At 45.7% G+C, this 16,252-nt stretch overlaps 1 protein-coding gene across 2 annotated transcripts in view; it reads left to right on the top strand.

Moving 5' to 3' along the window:
* LOC118787328 (probable palmitoyltransferase ZDHHC14) overlaps positions 1-16,252 on the top strand; it is a 53,434-nt gene that overhangs the window by 2,367 nt on the left and 34,815 nt on the right. The gene's annotated exons all lie outside the window — the stretch shown is intronic.

The following is a 16,252-nucleotide window of genomic DNA, read 5'->3' as shown; positions in this document are numbered from 1 at the left end:
CCGCCGTGTCCGATGTTTCGTGGTCTTCCACTTGTTCCAGGTTACGACAAACTCCCGACCCAAGTTACTTTTGAGAAAGTTAAGACCTTCTAGATTGTCCATCGTTTTTTGTCCACGCTCCTCACGCTTGTTTACTTGGACCGAATTCTCTCCCCGGAACTTGAATGCTTCCCCACGGTATTCTAAACACGTGTTGTTGTTTGCAAAGGCACCATTGGATATGTTTGTGTCTATGTGTGAAACCTTGACATTGAATTAAAAAATTATGAAACGAAATCGAGCAATGGAGCCTAGACCACCCCCTCAGGAAGTGAACTCCATGCGTTTGATTTGTCTGGTAGGAACGCTTCGGGACGATTGGAAACAGACTGGTGCCGTTATCTTTTATGCCTTCACATCAGCCGCCTGGCTCGTGTGTTGTTCGTTTCCAAAATGATGTGTCATCTTACAGATGAAAGCACTACTTTTTTTTACCGTGCTCCGTTTCTCCAGCAGTCAGCCGGTGAAAGCACCAAATGACACACAGGAGGTGCACTGCGGGTACGTTGTCTGTATTCTCCATCATACCTGGATCTTCTCCAGAGGACTTTTGCTGCAGGTAAAAGGCAAGTAAAATCAGCACTTTTTGGAGGGGGATTGAAAGTGCTCCTGATGTGAATCCATTTGCAATGAACTTGATGGGGAAAGGTTCCTTTTAGAGCTGTTTGCTTCATGTCAGCAAGCAGTATGCCTCCAGCTGGTTCTCTGTTTTCTCACAATTTGTGTGAGGACAGATTGGGTTAGATATTCTCCCAGCAAGTTCATGTTGGAGGGTTACAACGGCTCCTGGTTTTCTGTTTAATTTAGTTCTGGTCCTTTTTAGGCTGAAAGATTAATATTTACGTTCTGCGATTTTAAGTAACGTAAATGTAAATGTTAATATTGGTGCAATAAGACTTACATCCTGCGTGTTCTCCTTGGCAGACTCACCTAGTGGTTATGTGTGTTTACTGGCTCCAAAACTGAGGAGGTGGGCCAGGGATAGGATCACTCTGTCCACCCCCCACCCCTTGTATTTCTCCCTGTTTTCTTTTCATGATTTTCCTTTGTAGTCTAGTCCTTTTAATGTAAGTTTGTTTTTCCCTCTTTTAAAATTTAATCACTTTTGTTTGTAAGTTTCTCTTCCCTTGATACTCTCCCTCCTTTTTTGTGATGTAAATTTAAGATTAGCTGGTTGTGAGGCGGCTGTAATCCCCTGACCTTTGACCCCTGCAGAGTGTCTCTGAGCTGAGGCTGTTGCCAGGAGAGCTCTCCTTCTGTAGGACAGCGGAATGGAGCAGCAGAGCTTACCCAATATGGCTCTTTCTTTGAAGAGACAAATTGAGCTGATTTTTTTTCCCCCTGTAGCTTGGTTTCTGGTTTGTTTTGCATACAGTATGTCACTTTTTGGCTGTGACAGGCTGGAGTCTGAGCCAGGGTGCGCTAGCTTGCCAGTGGCGCGGCAGAGGGGTTAGGTGAAAGGCAGTCGATGTGGTCTCTGACTCCTTGCCTTGTGGAAGTGCTCTCGTTTGCCACGCGGGATCCATTTACAGCTAAACATAAGGCCAGTGGGATGAATCAGGATGCTAATATGAAGTGTCAGTTTGACGGGAAGTATAGGTTTAACAGGAAGCGTAGATTTGCTGTACTGTGCTTCACTGGCACAGCTCCTTGCGCTAGTTGGACTGGTGGTGGTAGAAGCAGAGCTTGCAGTGCTTCCTGCCTGCTGCCTGGGCCTGTTTTGTGTGTGTGTTTGTGTGTGTTTGAGTGTATGTGGTTAGGAGGCAGGGGGCCCAGGAAGTGGGTGTCGCTGCACTCATAGGGTGCTCTCATTTCCACCTCAGTCGTCTGCAGAGGTCAGATGAGAGTTCAGGAAGTGCTTTTGTGAGCATGTTGGGGTGCATGTAGGCCTAGTTGTGTAGGCACATAGGGGCTTGTGGGAAGGCTGTGGAGCTGGGCATGTGTCCAACTGGGCGCACTTGCTTTCACACGCACACACACACCATGCATGCACTTTCACACTCGCGCATGTTCACGGTTTCTCACACACACTTATGAACACTCGCACACGCACTCATGTGCTCATGCTCACTCTGACACACACACACACACACACTCACCATCTCACAGATATACACTCACTCTCACAAACACATGCATACAGTCACACACATGCACTCTCACACGTACACACACACACACACACACACACTCACCATCTCACAGATATACACTCACTCTCACAAACACATGCATACAGTCACACACATGCACTCTCACACGTACACACACACACACACACACACACCATCTCACAGATATACACTCACTCTCACAAACACATGCATACAGTCACACACATGCACTCTCACACGTACACACACACACACACACACACACACACACACACCATCTCACAGATATACACTCACTCTCACAAACACATGCATACAGTCACACACATGCGCACTCTCACACACACACACACACACACACACACACACACACACACACACACACACACACTCACCATCTCACAGATATACACTCACTCTCACAAACACATGCATACAGTCACACACATGCACTCTCACACGTACACATGCACACTCACACACTCACACTCACGCAAATCGCCGTCTGTCTGTTCTCTCAGTTTGGTGTGTTCCCTGCAGTTGCTGTGATTCATGGCTCCTCTGTACTTGAGAAAATGACGCCTTCATTAGCAGGGAGAGATGTAAAATCTGCTCCTACAGATTCTGTCTCTCAGTCAGCCTGAAACGTGCTGAGAATGACGGATAGCTGTGGTCACCACTGAGGCCAGAAAGTGCATTCCTCCAAAACCATTGTGTTGTCATCTTTATTATCTGTTGAAAGGGACTCTATCTCCATGGCTTTTATCATAATATAGAATATCTTACAACATTTTTATATGTTCTTGTCCATGTATGTTGTATTAAATGGAGCTTTTTCCTGTTGAAGGGGGTTACCGTACATTTATCACACTTACCACTAGACATGTACTTGTGAATGTTTCAGTTTTAAGTCTCCATGGTAGTCTTCACAAGACTTAGAGGTGCAGTAAAAAGGGTCATTTTCCAGTAAAAGGTTATGTTGCAGTTGAGTCAGTATGTGGGCATGCCGTGTAGTTGTGAGAGGCTTTTTGCCCTCATCCTTGATTTGGGCCACAGAGTGTTGTGGAAGATTACAGCCCGTAGGTTGCAGGTGTAAATTCTTCATACAGCTTCCCTGAATCGCTTGGGTAAAACACTCAGCTGAATAAATGCGTGACGTGTGGGGGTGGGGGTGAAAGCCGAGATCTAGATGCAGGGCTCTGTGACATCCTTTTGCCCTTGTCTGTACAGGTTAAATAACATGTTAACGACGACAATGTGATGAAATAAGAACTACAGCTTGATATTATTCTGATCAGTTTGGTTTTCTCTAAGAATTCTTTGCAGCCGTAGCATTTGTAACAGTAGATAGCACATGGATTAATGATCTGACCCTGACATTTGTTATTACAGAACTCAGAAGTGTGGTGCATTGACTTTTCACGGTGTGCGGACGTGTGCGGGCATGTGCGGGCATGTCCCGAGATTACAGGTGCGTGTTGTTAGATTTACAACCAGACAGGTGTCAGTTACTTTGCGAGTCTTAAGGATGATGCTAATTGAATTCACAAGTTGTGCATTTTTGCCGTCACCGTCAACTGACTGCCAATAATTTTATGTGTATGAGTCAGCAATTAGGTGCTTTATAATTGTTGTCTTGGTAATGAGTGTTTATTCTCCCTGCTGTTATATGATGTCTGACCTTTTCGCTGCTCTCCCAGATGCATATAGAAAGTATAATTACTGCCTAATGCGTGCGGTCGGACTCTCTCTGAAATCTGTCTCAGGAAGTAAACAAAGCCGAACTGTCACTTGTAGTGCGGAGAGCGCACTGTGGCCCAGTGCCTGGATGTGTCCTTCACACTCAGAGCGGCCTGTCACATGTTCTTGTGTGTTGTGTCTCAGAATGACGTGTGATTAGGAGGGTCAGGAGGAGAGGTTCCATTAGTTTTTTTTTTATTTTTTTTTTTTTTGGCAGGAAGGAGTGGGGGGACTTCTCAGATCAAACACACCTAAGATCTGTAACTTGTGTTCCCTTTGAAGTGCTCTCAAGACATAATCACAGATGTGTACTAAGTGCCTGTGCACAGAGAAATGCTGGAGAGCGGGAGGTTTTCGGCATACATTTAACCCTCTCCGATGTCATGCCGTAGGGAAGACAGAGTGGAAGTATTTATTTGTTCAGTTTATTTGTAGCCCCCCTTTCTCAATACCAGTGTATAAAATAAGTGTACGCTTGACTTTTATGAAGACTGTAAGCTTTGGCTACATGCCCTGCTGAATTCTGGCCAGATCTGAAATAAGCGAAGGGTTACATATACCGCGGGAGCTGCCATGTTTTACTGGCGGCGCACCTCGACTCCATAAAGATTTCAAGCAGTCTGTTAAATAGTGATAGAGATGATACGGGCTCCCAAGTGGCTCAGACAGTTAAAGCGCTTGTTTCAAGTGCAGGCTGAGCTCTGCAGAATGGGCTTGAAAACCAGCTCTGCCGTTTGCTGACAATAACAGGGAGCCCACATCGGAGGATTTGGCTTCATTCAAGGATAGGGGTGGGCAGGTCAGCCAGGATCCCCTCGTCACTCCACTCAAACAAGGGACTTGGACTCATGCGTGCCTGCAAGTTACTCAGATATCATGAGGAGGATGTTCCTGTTGTCTAATGGCATTGGTCTCCTGGTGCACTCTGGGAATTGTAGTGCAGGACATGGTCATGATGGCATGCATGCATAGTGGAGGATTGCACATGCCTTTCCCCATGCTGCTTTTGGGGCTCAGTGGTTGTTGCCATGGAGGTGATGAATTTAAAAGCATAACTGGTGGCTACCAAAGCTGGGTGAAGCAGGATAAAACTGCAACAGAAAGATGTGGAGTGTCCACATGTCTTGGGGCAACAGCAGTGGGCGGAGTCAGCATCTCACAGGTACAGGGGGAAGGACAAGAGGCAAGCGGAGTGCCAGGCGCTCGGGCAAGTCAGAAATAAACTCAAGCCTTCCTGTAACAGTTGACACTTCCTGCACATTGTCCAGTGAAAAAGGGCGTGTTTGTTTTTCGTGTCGCTAACTGAATGTTGTGGCTCTGCTGGTTGAACAGGCTCTGTGTCCTGCAGCCAAAATAGGCACACACTGTCTATTTAAAACCCCCTAATTAGCCATCCTCTGGGTATTGTTACTGAAGCAGGTGAAGTACTGTGCTAAAGGGTACAAGAGAAGTGGCCCAGCTGGGAATTGAACCAGCAACCTTTGTTTTCCCAGACCAGCTCCCTAACTACTGAGCCATGGTAGCACTCGCAAGCAGTGACTTTTATAACAGTCTAGTTTTGTAGCAGTCAGCAAAGTGCATTGATGTGTTCTGTTGCACACACATTAAAGCTTATTGGGCTGTTCTGTTTCGTAGCAGGCAATGAGAGCGTGTTAAAGTGAAACCCCAGCATGCGTCGGTACTTAATGGAGCATTTAAGATACACCACCTCTCGGGGGGGATCGATCCTCGGCCCCCTCGTTCTGCGCTGTAAGCACTCGCCCCAACCCCTCCCCCCCCCCCCTGTGGAGGGGTGTGGCCACAATCGCACAGGGTCGTCTTTAAACAGGACAGTCCTGCTCGGTGGGGCCACGGTTCCGCACCGAGCGCTGTTTACAGCTGTGCAGGAAGGTGTCCCGTTTGGAAACAATGGCCTGGCCGTTCATTACCACTGCTGTCCTCAGCAGACTTCCTTAAAGCCTGAGACAGAACGGGACAGGGGGTGGGGAAAGTGACAGAGAGGGGGGCAGATGGAGGGAGGGCGGGGGGAGATGGATGGATGGATGGATGGAGAGATATCTGCATAAGTATTTTCATGTTCGCCATAGTTCTCACGTTGTTGTATTTATCATTGCACTTAATGGTGCATGTGGATGTTTTGGCAACACTGCTCTGGTCTGTCCTTCCAATAAAGCACCTTTTGAGTCTCCCTTTAAGAGGGGGGTAAGAGGTTTTTCATTTTACCCTTTTGCATTTCCAGTGGATACTGAAGAGCAAATGAGAAGGCATTTGAATTGGTCCTGGACAGACAGATAGAGAGAGAGTGAGAGCAGCATGTCAGAATAACCACTCTGAACAATCACATAAAAATGGTCAGCCAGACACAGTTATAATCATGAACTTTACAAAATTCAAAAGTAAAATTGCTATTGCAATCTAATTACTGTTTTATTTATGTATATGTTAATTGGTTCTATTGTATTTTTGATACTAATTTGCCATTTGCATGAAGCCTTGCCCGGGCAGCTTTCTGGAGTTTGTGAGTGTATGAGAGGATTTAGTCACACCGAAGGTATGGTGCAGGTCTACAGGTGTTAACCCCCCTGTTTAGCAGAACTGACATTCCAGTTTGACAGACTGTGTTCCAGTATTCTACATTCGGATCTTATGGGGGGGGGGGAACAGCCTGGTGTGAGGGATGCATAAAAGGTATTACAGAGAGAAAGGGTGTGTGTTTCTGTGTGTGTGGGTGAGTGTTTGGCTTATCTCTGGAGAGTCTTTTCAGGCGTCTGCTTTGTTATTGGGAACAGTTTGGTTGCTATTAACATTACTCCTAGGATGTTTGTCTTTGGGATTTTCACGTGAGTCAAACAGTTACAGCAACCCTTCGTTGCCATGTTAAATTTTAGATAAACTATCTACGTGCTACATCTCTGTACTTGAGAATATGTGTGCATTTCCAATCAATCTGTCTGAATACATCTGCCTGTGTGTGTTTCTGTTGTGTGTGTGTGTGTGTGTATTTGTGTATGTATGTGCTGCATGCAGGATCTGTACCCCTCTTCCTTTTTCTCTGTCCCTCTTTCTCTATCCAGATTGCTCCAGAGCAGTGTTTTTTTTTTTTTTTTTATTATCTGAGAGCATCTCTCTGATTGGCTGGCAGCGCGGCATGCTTTCATAAACCTCTGTAAAGCTGCGATTACGGCCGACTTAGACCTCAGCATTTTCCGAAGTAAGCCCCCGTTACAAAAAAAAGATTGAATTATCCTTCAGCAACGCATTGCTGTCAAGAGCTTTCTTCAAATATTGCACACCAAGGCCTGAACTGTCGGAGAGTTATGCTGTTAGCATCTGCTTATTGGTTTTAATTAGCGCCACATCGCGTGTCAGGGCAACAAGTCCAGATTTGTTCCTTGTCTGTGTGATTTGTTTATGGGCATGTTGAGGTTTGAAAATATGTATTTTTTTACAAAAACAGAAAATATGTATTTAGAAACTCGCAGAATTGTTTTGGAAAAAGAGACTAGCAAACAAGGAGCCAGTTCTGTTTTGCAGGATTTAAAATGTCGTGTATTCCTCTCTGCAGATAGCATTTACCCAAGAGGGAGCCAAAACTGGGCCACCCTCCAGCTATCACCCTTATATGTCATCTTTTTTACGATCTTTTGATTTTTTTTTTGACACATTTTCCGAAAGGATGCATCCATAGCAACGGCTCCATTTTTCCCTGTGTTCCGTGTGCTTCCACACGTCCCAGTCTGAGCATGTTCCACGGCTCCGCGGTGCCGGGGATTCTGGGTAACGTGAAAGTTAGTCATACAGAATGCCCTCTCTGTTTCTAAATCCATGTGAGGGACTTCTCGGAAATGGTTTGCATACTAAACTCATCACTCTGATGCTTTTAGCGTGAGCACTTAACAACATTGCACTTTTATGAATAATGTATTCAGCTTGGAGGATTTCGTACCCCGGGATCGCTGTGTTCTGAGCCGTAGCCTGTGTGTCTCTGAGCACACGCGCACATGTGCACATACAATGCGTATACACCCGTTCATGCAAAAACGTTTGTGTGTACACTCTCACTCTAGCACACACAATGAAAGTGAGTAGGTGACAGGTTAGTTTTAATGAACCTGTTGTTTGTGAAGTGTTAACCTGAGGAGTCATTACCTTAATGGATCCTGTAATATTAATGTTCATCCACAGCTTAAGATGAAAGGGATGACAGACACCTCCTGGCACAGACTGGAGTTCGCTTGACTTGTTCTATGCATGAGAAAGTGCTGCCTGCCAGTGAGGGTTCAGTATGCACAGATGCAATGTCCAACTGGCTTGGCCCGCTTTCTTTTTTTTTACTTCTTTTTTTTGGTAATTGAATAATTAAATCATGAGGAATTAAAAGCCAGTTGTTGTGCTCAGGTTTTTTCATACTGGGGAAGACAAAAAAGACTCAAATTGGGTACAAGATTAAGCTCAATAAGAACGATCATCTCCTCTTAATGAATATTGGTGATTCCAGGAAGGATAGTGTGATGTGGGCACAGGATGGAGGTAGGGAGTGATTGAGAGGGAGAGACCGAGAGGAAAAATAAGGGATGAGGAAGAGCAGGAGGAAAAAAAGAGAAGGAGAGGGGCTGATGTCATGGGATGGGTGGGTTGCCCTCGCTAGATCAAGCAATGATGTTTGTAAGGTGTGGCTACGATACAGGGATTCCTGGATATTAACCTCTCTCTCTGTCTCTCTATCTCTCTCCTCATCACTTCCTCCCCCCCACTCTCTTTTTTTCAGCTAGTTTTATTGGCGTGACAAACACACATTTGTGCCAAAGCTTGGACATAATGGAACAAATGGAGCAATAATGACACAGTAACCTACGAATGCAATAACTGAGGCTAATGTGCTCTTCCCCTCTCTCAGTGTTTAAATGCTTTCTTCGAGTGCTGTATTGAATAAGCATAGCGTGTCATTATTTTCTAAAATTAAAGAGAATGGGAGTTGCATTTAACATGTAAATCATGGTACACATATTCACAGATACAGTGCCAGTCAGTAGTTTGGACACACCTGATTAAGGTAATGGGAAACATGCATTCAAAGACTTATGCTTAAATGCTTGAAATTTGTTTGTTAGACAAGTATAAATAGTGATGTTGATGCCCATGTGTGAATTTCTTTCCAAAGATTAAAAAAGGTTTGGCTACTTTTGAAGAATCTAAAATGTAGATACGTTTGATGTGTTTAACACTTTGGTCACGGCGTAATTCCATTTGTGTGGAAAATGATAAAAATAAAGAATAAAACTTGTGTCCAAACTTTGACTCGTACTGTACAAGGTGAATATTACATAAGTGAATAAATAAAATTACTGCGTCTTCCTGGTTTCCTGCACCGTCCCTCAGCTTGTAGTGGACAGGTACAGACTGGGGCTAATTTTGTGCTCTTTTGCTCTCCCAGAAAGATCTGGAGCTGTTCCAGAAGAGGCATAGTGAGGAATTTTGGGCAGACCTGTGTAATTAATTTGTTATATTTTGAAGGAATTTGAAGAAAGTCTCCACTTCCTTTAGTAGGTCAGCCAGGTCTGTCTGTGATGGCCATTCTGTGTGGCCACACTGTTCTTGCCGAGTCCGTACCTTTTCAGTGGTTTCAGTCATTTATTAATGTTTTTCACTGTGGTAAGGCAGGCTGCCACAGTGAATTGTCTTTGAGGGCCTAACAGCACTCCAGTTAGCACTGGGCTTTCATGAGTGTGTGTCCCAAAAATTGCTGTATTTGTTTGCAGTAGGCTACTGACCACACCCCCACTACTCTACCTGGCCACACCCCCTTGTCAATTTGTCCTACCACACTCTTTGCCACTCTTGTCTGGCCGTTCCCCCCCTGCCTCTTTGCCTGGTCTCACTGTTCCACCAGGCCAGGGGTTAATGTTATTTATTCAATGGTATCAGCGGCTTCGTCGCTAATCGCACACAAGCAGAGAGAGACTTTGGCCTAATTCCCCACCCCCAGAGAGACGACACGGCCTCTAGGCATGTAGTGTGTTTGCTAACCATTTTCACTGTTGATGTTTCCCACACAGAAGAGCTTAGCCAAGGAAGACAACGCCAGCTTTAACTTGGGTCTCGCAAAACCAAACGGTTACACAATAAAAGTTACACTTACAGTTGCAATTTAATATTTAACAACTTTTCTTCATTCGTTTGGATAGGGGTTAGGTGGTTGTTTTTTCAGAAAACAGCAAAAGGTATATTACGGAATAGGTTACATATTACTCTTTTTATGGAGTATTTACAGAAAATGTTTTGAGAGGAGAAAGTGAAAAGCTTTGAGAGGAAATAGGTTTTGAATGGCTGTACATTTGAATTGAACACAAAGGAAACCTGTGAGGAGGCAAAAGCCGCTGCTGACGCATTAAATACAGTTTGAGTTTTTGGTGACATTCAGTGTAACTGCAGTCACGTGGGTCTGTGCCGCTGCCCTGAACCTGCTGCAAACTCTGATATGATTCAGATGTAACCTCGGTCAGGATTTCTTTTTCTTTCTGTGTGGAAGCTCACGTTGTAAGAACTGTTTTACTCTTGTTTGGGAGTGTGAACAGAGACACAGTGAGGAGTGCTGTTTCCCCGCTCACAGGGCATGGCTCCTGTAGTGACCTTTCACTATTCAAACATTTGAAAGTTGTACAGCAATTGTTTATGGTGGTGATTTTCATCAGTTCTACAGTCAGTCTGAGTATCAGTTTCAAGCTCTGGCTGGTTTTTGAGGAAATCTGCCTCTAAACCTTTGCCTTCAGTTCCCTGAGACCAAGCAGTTGTGGATGTGTAGGTAAAATGTCACAAGAGCAGTGCATTTGGTGTTGGTTCACAGCTGGACATTGTAATGTGACGGCCACTGATCTAGTGTCACTCGCTCTTTGCCGTTTCCATGACTGCTGCTAATTCTGGGATGGTAAACATGCTTAGGAACCATCTTTCCTGCACGCTCTATAAACAGGAACACTGACATGACCTTGTAACCATTAACTTCTCTGCCTAATCTGTCCCTGTGGCCCCGTGCTCAGTGACATGTCAGTCTTTAGGTCTGTACCCAACCCTCTCTGTCCTCCCACAGAGAGGGGATTGTACAGCTGAAACCTGAGAAATCTGTCTCTCTTCCAAATTAAAAAGGTTATGCTTTCTTTTAAAAAAAACACACCTGAGATGAAGAAATTAGTAGCTATAACCTGATTTTATGTGGGTTTTATAGTTTTAACACTTACTGTTTGACATGTGAACCCTGAAAGTGTTTAGCTGGCTAGACTAAGCACACAAGCTCAGTGGCCCTGAGATGGTTGACTTGTGAATGCTCTGGAGTTGGATGTCCAGTCATGCACTGCGACTGTTAACTGGTCTGTACTGTTTCCCAGTGATTACTGGCTTTCTGGGAGAATGCTTTGCGTCTTCGAGCCGCTTCGCGGCGGCTTGATTTTTGTACAATGACACATCTAAGGAAAATCACCCATGATGCACCTGTGCTGAGTTTAATAAAAATCTGCTGTTAGTTGGGAGGTGCCAGTGGGCGTCGGGTAGCAGGGATGTAGCCTGGCCTTTGTGTAACCGTAGCCCAGTGCATGTAGAGAGGCGGACGGTGACATCAGATCGATGGGAATGTTTATACGCCAGCAGTTTGCTGGAAGCACCCTGCGGTTTGTTGCCGTTCGGTGCTCTGAATAAAAAAGCCACTGTCCGCGTCCCCTGAGCATTGTGGGAGAAGTATGGGCCAAATTGCCATGAGAAGTGGGAGTGGATTCCTGGAGTCTTGACAGCTGACCCCAGAGCAGGGGTTTATTGACTCCCCAGCAGGTGTGGGAGGTGGTGTGGGGGGTGAGGATGGGGGCAGATTCCACGGCTTCCTGCGGAGCAGCGGAATAATCCAGTGGAAGAATGCCCACTGGTTAATGGACACCTTCCCAAGTCTCCTGCGGTGTCTCCTAACGGTGCCACCGGTCACAGCGGGCAGGCTCCCCTTTCAAAGGCCACCACCCCACTTAAACAGCCCGTCTCCCGGCAAAATAACCCTCTTCATTGCTTTCCCCGTCTTCCTGTTTGCAATGGATTGCTTCCTAATGGAAGCGTTATCGTTGTGTAATGCTCTTCAGGTAGAGAGGAATATTCCTGTCCGTCATGGCCTGCTGTAGAGGTGATCCTTCAGTATTGAAACGTATCTGGGGGCGACAGTGGCTCAGGAGGTAGAGCAGTCGACTGGGGATTGGAAGGTCCCTGGTTTGAATCTGGCTCATCCTGGCAGAGTGTCGAAGTGTCCTTGAGCAAGACACTGAACCCCCAACAGCTCCCAGTGGCCAGTTGGTAAGCCTGTATAGCAGCCTCTGCCACTGGTAGGTAGATGTGAGGCATATAACTGTAAAGTGCTTTGAGTACTCAAATGAGTAGAAAAGCGCTATATAAATGCAGTCCATTTACCATTTATCTGTGTAATGAATATTGCTTCAGTGTCAGGGCTTCTGTTTGATGTCACCATAAGCTGAATCAGGCAGGGAGAGTGCTGCTCTGTTATTTGTCCAGGCCTTTACGGTTGTGATGTGTTTTTCGCCAAATCACTGCCCTGTGCCCCCTGACCTTGTCCCAAGGAAGGGTGTGGTTCTCGCTGTTTTGGCGTTGATCCAGGGGTGTTTGACCTTTAACCTCACTGCATCAGTCTGGCTGCAGTTTTCCTTTGAGGAGGGAGAGAGGGTTTCCTGTGTTATTTTCCACATCCAGAGAAACTCTGGTGATATCCCAAATTGCAGGCTAGCATACCAAGTCGTGTGCTTGTAGCATACTTGACAAGTATAAGTGGCCATCCACTATATTCACACATCGCACAGATAATGTGGTGTTCAGATTATCTGAATGACATACTACAGTTGCCGAAAAAAGAATGATCCACTGGCTGGACACAGTCCCAGAATTCATTGCCAGATGAACCAAGAAGCTTATTGGAAGAATGGAAGAAATGGCAGGTGATGTGTATAAAAAATGCCCCTAGTCTGTATGCAAATGTGAGCAGCTAGGTAGCAAACAAGTATTATTTTTATATTTGTTTTTTGTATTTATTATGAATTCACATGTTGTTTGAATATCATCACATTTTTTTCAGTTGATTTTAGGTATTAAGCTAACATGGATAATCTGATGTACTGTAATGTATTTTAACTAAGCAATACTATGAGGAAAAAATATATATATGGCAGTATATGTCGTTGGCAAGCTTCTGGCTAATGTAGTTTAGGTCAGAGATTAAGCTATAATTATGATGCAGAAATGCATTCTCAATTGATTACTACTGTGTACTTGGGTATTTATCGATGTGTATTTAAACTGTCAATAACGGATGTACTACACAGCACGCTAGTGGGCAGAAATGTATGCCGGGCTGTGATCTGGGACACAGCCTCAGTCAGTCAATCTTATTTGTGGAGGTTATTTAGCCCGATACATTTAGCTCTGTGCAGAGTTAACGATGCTCACAGCTGCTTTTATGGTGTGCTCTGTAACCCGTTCAGGCAGAGCCAATGAAGGATGCTGAAACTGCTTTTCCAGTACATTCTGTGCACAAATATTTAACCGTGTGATCACTCATTAATTACTTGGATCAGTATTCAAATGCTTGATAATTAACAGAAAGTAAAGAGCACTCCAGATTTTATTTTGAGCAGAGTCGTCAGACCTTGCTTAGAATAATTAATCGATGTGCTTTTGTTCCTGTCTGGAAGAACTGCAGTTTCCTACAGTGCCTGTTTGTAGAGAAAGCGCATCCATAATTCAGATAAAGCTGCATCTTTGTGGCGTGTAAAAAAGGGATGGGGCTGCCCTTACTCAGACAGTGAGCTGAGCAGCTTGAGGGATGGGGAGGTGAAGGCTGATCATGGTTCAGGCCGGTGTCTGTGACAGCAAGGCAAGGCCAGTGAGGTTATTCCACAGCTGAGCTGTCTGCGTTCACAGGAATAAAACCACAGATTTCACCATCGTCTCATTGGAAGAGTTTGGGTTTTGTTGTGTGTGTGTGTGGGGGGCTATTTAGTAGTGATGTAGTTTGGGTTGCAGTAGGGTGGATTTGCACCGTATCTCTTGCCATCTCTATGTGTTTGTAATTTGCTAAAAGAGGCCCCCTTTTGTTAAGATCAATAATGGATACGCGAGCTCAGAGCATGACCCTGGTCTTGAGCCTTTTAAAGCCGAAAGTGCGCGTTCCCGGTCTCTGCTGCAGAGAGCAGCGTGGGGGCTGGCCCTTTCAGGCGTAATGCAGTCAGACCGGAGACTGCACAGCACTTTGAGCCCCTCTCCTCCGCTCCCTCGAATCGCCTCTCCCTCCTTTCGCTCCATTTTATTTTATTTATATCCCTCTCCGAAAACTGTCTGATTTCTCCGCTCGTGTTAAATTCCCAGAGCTCTGAGAGCTGTCTAATTAATTTGTATTACGTGTGATCGTTACTTTTGAGGTGGAATTAAACATAATGATCTTTCCTGTGTACCACTTCAGTGGCAGTTTATTTAATGGCAGTGAATTGAATAGTGGGAATATTATCGTAATGTTTTTGATGTTGGCTGTCAGATAATAAATCGGTCATCCTCTGCAGAAATGTGGTTGTCACTCCCATTACATACTGTCAGGGTTGTTTGGCCTCCAAAGCATTGTTTTGATAGCGGTGCTCCGTGATAAGGTCTTATGAGAGCATCAGGAAATAACGTCCCATGGTGGAAGACCCATCATTGCCACATGTTTCCTTCCTGTGCGGCTGAAGGGTGAATGTGCAAATCCCAGGGCTGTGTCTGCATGTTTTGGGGCGTTACTTTTTGGACAGAGTCCTGTGGAAAAAAAAAAGGTCACCATGGCAGCCCTTTTCCTGTGATTTTGCACTTCCGTTTCCATGACAATGCCTTAGAATCATGCGCTGCGGCCTGTTTCCTGCGACCTACAGTAACCCCCTGAGCACTCCTTACGTGTGCAGCAGGGGCTGATGGGATACCGTCCAGCTCTCCTGACTCTGGGTTCAGTCACACTGAAGGCACTGGACATTAGGCGGTCTGCTCTTACTCCTGTACACAGTCTGCTGTTTCTCCCGTGGACAGAAGGCTGTGGACAGCTTACGTTACGAGGAAGGTGATTATTTGGTAAAACTTCACTGTTGGCTGCAGAATTGGGACTATCAGTTCATTACATTACAATCGTTTAGCAGGCACTCTTATCCAGAGCAATTTCCAATGGCTCAGTTCAGTCAGTACTCCAGGAGCAGAGAGGGCAGCTCCGCCCGGTTCCCTGGGCTGGCAGTGACCTCCCTTCACTGAGGCATTCAGCCATGGCTTTCCTGCAGTCCTTTATCCAGCCCTCCCTCTCAGAAAGCGTCCGTCAGAGATGCCGGATCTCCTGCTCCCTCCTGTTTCTGGCCGTTCCTTGCAGTGAGGGCAGGCTGGGATTCCTGGCCCAGTGAGGAGGCCGGGGGCCCGTGTGGTTTCTGTGGCTCCTGGATTCCTCTGCGCCAATGTGGTGAACATGGCAGTAGTGAAGAGGAAAGGAAAGTATGCACACGAACTGAGCGTGCTCACTGCGTGGGCTCCGGCTGGCAGGGGGCACTGCCATTGTTCTCCCTCCTTCTCTCTCTGTCTCTGTCTCTCCTCTCGCTCTCTCTCTGTCTCTCCCTCTCTCGCTCTCTCTGTCCTGCTGTGAATTGTAAAGCAGAAACACGTGTGTAGCGACATAGACAGTTCTCTCTCCTCTTGATGAATGGCATCTGCCAGATAATTGAAATGTGGGTTATCCTTTCAACAGCACTATTCTCCTTGGAGCGCTTAGCACCATGCTCCACGACAACATCCCGCGATGTCTCTCTCTCTCTGTCTCTCTCTCTTTGTCTCTCTCTCTCTCTATCTTTTGCTCTCTTTCTCTCTGTCTCTCTCTTTCTGTCTCTCAGGCTCTCTCTGGACTCCAGCAGAGCTGTCAGCTTTATCCCTCTGGCCACTGTGGTTAGCTGGACGTAGAACCAGAAGGTTGCAGGTTGGATTCTGCAGTGGGTCACTGCTATTGGAGCCTTGAGTAAATTGCTTGGTCATCCCACGTACTGTAAAGCAGGAAGCTTCCTGAGGCAGCTTCATTTCTCTCACTTTGCCAAAGACACATTTCTGCGGTATCACATGTTTGTAACGCTACAGTCGTGGCTCCTGTGGCATTTCCCCTCTGCATTGGGGCACATGTTCCAGGTTTAACATCAGTAAATTCCTACCGGCTTTGCAACATTAAAGCAAACCCGGGTTTTAAGTAATGTTTAGCACAGTAAGCGTCACTCCAGCTCTCTGGAGCCAGCTTCTGTCAGACGCAGCCAGTTAAGCTGTGAGGGAAAGACCTGCCA

This window comes from Megalops cyprinoides, chromosome 12 (assembly GCF_013368585.1).
Source record: "Megalops cyprinoides isolate fMegCyp1 chromosome 12, fMegCyp1.pri, whole genome shotgun sequence".
In the NCBI taxonomy this organism is placed as follows: domain Eukaryota; kingdom Metazoa; phylum Chordata; class Actinopteri; order Elopiformes; family Megalopidae; genus Megalops; species Megalops cyprinoides.
Note: the sequence above shows the minus strand (reverse complement) of the source record. Positions and strands in the feature narration are given on the sequence as shown.